Raw genomic sequence first — 5,608 nt, 5'->3', positions numbered from 1 at the left:
AGCTCACCCTCAAAAAGCTTGCGGATGGGACCAAGTTGAGTGACATGGTTGTTACTTTAGAGGGAAGGGATGCCAGCCAGAGGGACCTTGACAGGCTAGAGAGGGGGACCAGGTGAACCTCATGAAGTTCAACAAAGCCATATGCAAGGTCCTGCACCTGGGTCAGGGCAATCCCAAACATGGATATGGGCTGCGCCATGACTGAATAGAGAGCAGCCCTGTGGTGGAGGATTTGGGCATATTGGTGGATGAAGAACTGAATATGAGCTGCCAATGCATGCTTGCAGCCCAGAAAGCCAGTTGTATCCTGGGCTGTATCAGAACAAGGGTGGCCTGAAAGTCAGAGGTGATTCTACCCATCTACTCTGCCCCATGAGACTCCACCTGGAGTACAGTGTTTAGATGTAGGGCCTGCAACATCGGAAATACATGGACCTGCTCAATTGGGTCCAGAGTAATGCACACAGATGATCAGGGGGTCTGGGCACCTCTCCTAGGAGGAGAGGATGAGAGATTTGGGGTTTTTCATGCTAGAGAATAGAAGGCTCTTCAGAGACCTCAAGACGGGGAGGGACACTTTGTCAGGGAGTGCAGTGACAAGAAGAGAGGCAAAGTTTTTAAAATGAAAAAGGTTAGATGTAGATTAAATATTTGAAAGAAACTCTTCCCTGTGATGGTGGTGAGACACTGGACCAGGCCTTCCATAGAAGCTGTGATTGCCCCATCTTGGAAGTGTTTAAAGCTCAGCTGGAAGGGCCTTTGAGAAACTTTTCCTTGTGAAAGGTGTCCTTGTCCACGTGAGGGGGGTAGAACAAAATTATATTTAAGGACCTTTAGAATCAAAACTCGTTCTGTGATTCACAGCTCATTCCAGTTACTATGAAGTGGGAGCAAAATATTTCAGATGAAAGGGGCAGGGACTCAATCACCAGCAAGGCTTTGGCAAGCAACAACTAATGGGAGCTTAGATGCTTCATGAGCAAGGAATGTTTGTGGCCCCACAGAGCACTAGGACACAGCATAAAAGCCTGCGCTGCTCCAGGCTCTGCATCCTCCTCTCTTGCCTCCCTTTCCTCCAGGAACGAGGTAAGACTCTGTGCACTCCATCTCTCCCCATGGGCTGGACTGCTGTCATGGTGGCTACTCAGGTGGATCCTTGGGCTGCCTCAACGTGCACAGCAATAGAACTGTTGAAGGGCTGCCAACTCTTTCCCTTTTGATGGGCCTGGCTGGGGAGAGCTGGGAAGAGGAAGGTTCTTTCAAGCACAAGGGGATGAATGGGGCTCAGCTGCAGGGAGGTCTGCTCAGCAGAATTTCTGCTTTAGACAGATGGTCTCTAACCAAATGGCCAAGTGCATCCAGTGGCTCCTTCCATGCAGCACTGCCTGTTCTGGAGATGGGGTATGATCAGGCTCTCCACAGGGGCTTTAAATCCACTGAGCTGGGTCCTGTCCCAACAGTGGTTCAAGTCTTTCTGGACCATGCAACTCAGAGAGCACAGTGAGGGCCATGGCAGCTCTGTGCACACTATGTGTTCTCAAGAGCTGACTTCTGAGACCCTTGTTCCATGCAGCCTATTTGTGCTGGACTAGTTGCATGAACCTTCATCTGGCCTTTTGCACTGGGTAATGCAGGAGGAGGTCCTTGTGACATCAGCAGTCAGTTAGGCACTTCTTTGGTCCTAGGCATTCAAATCTAGCTTTAAGTGAGGTGTCATACCTGTTGTACATGTCAGCAAGATGAGCTGGAGGCAATATCTGAACTTAGAGTTAAAAGGCAGGTGGAGGACAGTGAAGTGCATCTCCAGAGAGAAGTGAGGACAAGAAAGACAGACTGAAATTGTGTTGTGTCTGTGCTCTGTGTTTCAGCTTTGCCCCCCTCACCGAGAGATGTCTTGCTTCAGACCCTGTATCCCAGCACCTTGTGGTTCCTCTGGCCCAACCCCACTTGCAAGCAGCTGCAGTGAGCCCTGTGTGGCCCGCTGTGGTGACTCGACGGTGGCCATCGAGGCCGCCCCAGTGGTGGTGACCCTGCCGGGCCCCATCCTCACTTCTTTCCCTCAGAACACAGTTGTGGGATCCTCTCTGTCAGCTGCCGTTGGGAGCTCCCTCAGCACTGGGGGGGTTCCCATCTCTTCTGGGGGCTCCCTTGGTCTGGGGGGGTCAGGGCTGTGCCTGCCTCCACCCCGCTGCCGACTGAACTGCTGAACCTGGTGCATCGTCCCTTCTGGAGCAGGAAGAATGATGGGGACTGCACAGCAGGAGTGTGGCCAGGCCTTGCAGATGGGCTGGGTGTCCTCATGCCAGCTGGCAGGAGGGACCTGTGCCCACGGCTCCTGGCTGCACGTCAGGCCTCGCTGTGCCTCCTCTGGCTCTGCTTTGCTCTGAGCTCCTTGAGAAAGGGCTCGTTCTCTTCTGCTTTGCTGAACCTCCTGGTGCTGGGGGAGGGTGCTGGAGTTAGGGACTGCTCTTGCTGGGCTGGGATTGCCAGCAGGTGGAGCAGAATGGGGAAAGGCAAGTGCTTGGTGTTTCAAGCTTGTCCTTGGGCAATGGGCTGTTCTCTGTGTTGCCCTGAACCCTGCAGATGTGTTTCTTGGTCTCTGTTCTGTGCCACTGCTTTTGCTCCTTCTCATTAAAGACTTTGCGCAGCATAGCTGGAGACTCGTGGTGGTTTGTCCTCCTCCTCTGTCAGTTGTTCAACCGCTCTGCAAGAAAGAGGGAGAACCTGCTCTTTCCCATGACAATGACTGTGTCCCCATGCAGAAACAGTGCCAGGGCGGGTGGAATTCCCTGACAGGACACCAGAAGCAATGGACAGGAGAGGAAATAAACTTAATGCCAGAAACAATGGTGGTCAAGATGGGGAAAAGGTTCCCAGCAAGGCTGTAGATTCTCCAACTTAGAAAATGTCCAACAGCCAACCAGACAAGGCCCTCAACAGCCTCCTCTTCTTGGCCCTGCTTTGAGCCAGGCTTGGCCTGCATGATCTGCACCTCAGCTCTTGTGTGATTTGCTGAGCCGCTGCTGGATCCCCCATCCAGAAGCAGCCATCAGGAAGAAGGGAGCTGGGACGGGGCAGGGCCAGAGCTCGGGAAACCTGCAGAGGTTTGTTGGACAGAGGGCAGGAGAAGGGACACTGGTGTCAGTGCCAGGGCTGGGAGCACAGGAGAGGAGGGCTGATGGGAATGCATTAAAGAAGTGACCCAACAGCAAGGCTGTGGAGGTGTTTGCATGCTGAGGAAAGCTCTGAGAGAGCTAAAACTTGAGGTCCCACTGAGTGTTGAACTCAGACCAGTGGATTCAGAGTGCAGAGTGCTCACCATTACACCATGGGACCTGCTGAACACCTGTTGTCTTTCTCCTGTGGCCACCCCACTGCAGCCATATGGTCCTGGGTGAGCCTGGCACTCTCTCCATCTGCCTGGCCATCACCAAGTACAAACGCTCTTCCTCCAGGGCCACCAGGCACCCGCTACTCACAGGGCTTTTCAAGGGAATGCCAGAGCTATTTGCACAAGCCCCAATGCCTTCTGTTACAAGATCCAGGCTGATAAGCCCTGAGAATCTCACTTTCTGTTCATAAGACCTGGTTATGAAGTTTCCAGCTTATGCTCTTCAACATTGCCCCTCACAGAGTGCATTGATAGCCCAGAGATGGGTGGTTTGATGCTTGTACTTGTGCTCTCTGCTGCTGCTTCCCTGAACCCCCATGTTGAAGACCCTGCATGATCCGGACTGCTTTCCTCTGCTAGGATTGTCTTGGCTGACTTCAAACCCTGGGCCTTTCTTCCAGGACACACTGTTCCCTTCTGTCCCAAAGTAGCCTCTCCCTCAGTGAGAATGGCGTTCATCTCCTAAGGCTGTTCCAGACTCCTTCACAACAGGCTCCTTTACCTGCACGAGCAGGATGCATCTTCCCTCTGCTCTTTCCCACTCTTTTCGTTTCTTCCTCCTCTCTCAGCCTGGCCTTTTCTGCCCTTTCTCGAATATGTCTTCACAGAGGGGCCACACACATTGCTGATGGCTCAGCTTTATGGTGCAGCAGGTGCACTGCAGAGCTGGAACTGTCCACATCCCACACAGGTCTTCCCCTTACCTCTTGACACAGAGGTGGTTCCCACACTAACAGGCTTGTCCTCCTCCCCAGCTGCAGAGCCCTGATAGTCCCCTCTTGTTCCTGGGAAGGCAGGGACTGAGCTGCCTGGTGGCAAGTGGGAAACAGCAGTGTCCCCAGGACATCCCCTGCCTGCTTTGGGGAACTGTGTGCTGTGCTCTGGCTGCTGGTCCACAGCCTCCTCTGCCTTGCTGATGGGCACTTTGGAAGCGGTGCCTGCAGAGAAAGCAAAGGAGAAGGTGTCAGTGGCAGAGAGAGGGGGCTCAGGCACTGGGACAGCCCTGGGCAGCCCTGGGTGTCCAGAGGGCAGGAGGGCAGCAGTGCAGGGAGCACCTGGTGAACGCTGCAAGGGAGAGGCAGTGTCTGGTGGGGCTGGAGCGAGGCCAAAAGCAAGTAGCAGAGGATGGTTTTGATCCATCGACCTCTGGGTTATGGGCCCACCACGCTCCCGCTGTGACACTCTGCTCCCCCCAGCAGCTCTGCAGGGACCTCCCCAGCTCTGCCTGATGGTGCCTGGACCTGCCAGCACCAGCGCTGCTGCTCAGGCCTCCTGCCCTCCTCTTCCCTGCGCCCATCACCAGGCTGCACCAAGCTCTCCCTGCAAACCTCAGTGCCCCCGCACTCGGGCTGGCAAGCGCAAGGGCCTTGCTTTGTCCTTCTCCCCTCTTCGGCAACCCTTGCTGTACATACAGACTGGGGGACCAGATGCTGAAGAGCAGCTCCATGGAGAAGGATCTGGGGGTTCTGTTTGACGGCAAGTTGGACATGAGCCAACAGTGTGCCCTGGCAGCCAAGAGGTCCAACCGTACCCTGGGGTGCATCCAGCACAGCATGGCCAGCCAGGTGAGGGAGGGGACTGTCCCGCTCTGCTCTGCACTGGAGCGGCCTCACCTGAGACACTGTGTGCAGGGCTGGGTGCCATGGGATAAAGAAGATATTAAGCTACTAGAGAGTGTGCAGAAGAGGGCTAAAAAGTTGCTGAAGGGTTTGGAGAGGAAGCCAAGTGAAGAGCAGCTAAAGTCACTGGGTTTGTTCAGCCTGGAGGACGCTGATGAATAAAGTGCACTGGAGTCTCTATGGGGTCCCTCAAAAGCGTGGGAAGACACAGCCCCATATTTACCCTAATCCCAACCACAGGTGATTCCTCCTCCTTTACCCATTGACTGAGGTACTTGGAGCACACAAGCTTTGCGATCTGCCTTCCGTTTTCAGCCAGCAACGTCCCATTATGTGTCCCCCCACCAACATTCCCTGTAAACTGACTGGTTAAACCTATAAGTTTTAGCTTGGAGAAGAGGAGACTAAGGGGTTACCTCATTAATGGTTATCAATATGGAAAGGGGGAGTGTCAGGAGGATGGAGCCAGGCTCTTCTCGGTGACAACCAGTGACAGGACAAGGGGCAATGGGTGCAAACTGGAACACAGGAGGTTCCACTGAAATCTGAGAAGAAACTTGTTTGGGGTGAGGGTGGCAGAGCCTGGCCCAGGCTGCCC

General features: G+C 54.2%; 1 long non-coding RNA gene across 1 annotated transcript; it reads left to right on the top strand.

Annotated features, from left to right (window-relative positions):
• The first annotated feature begins 667 nt into the window (after positions 1–667).
• On the top strand, positions 668–2,652 carry LOC135580611 (uncharacterized). Its single transcript, XR_010475528.1, has 2 exons — positions 668–1,086; positions 1,869–2,652. It is a non-coding gene; the product is annotated as an uncharacterized LOC135580611 (long non-coding RNA).
• Positions 2,653–5,608: the final 2,956 nt, after the last annotated feature.

The sequence above is a fragment of the Columba livia genome, chromosome 11 (assembly GCF_036013475.1).
Source record: "Columba livia isolate bColLiv1 breed racing homer chromosome 11, bColLiv1.pat.W.v2, whole genome shotgun sequence".
Taxonomy (NCBI): domain Eukaryota; kingdom Metazoa; phylum Chordata; class Aves; order Columbiformes; family Columbidae; genus Columba; species Columba livia.
The sequence above is the reverse complement of the archived record's forward strand: the minus strand, read 5'-3'. Positions and strand labels throughout refer to the sequence as shown.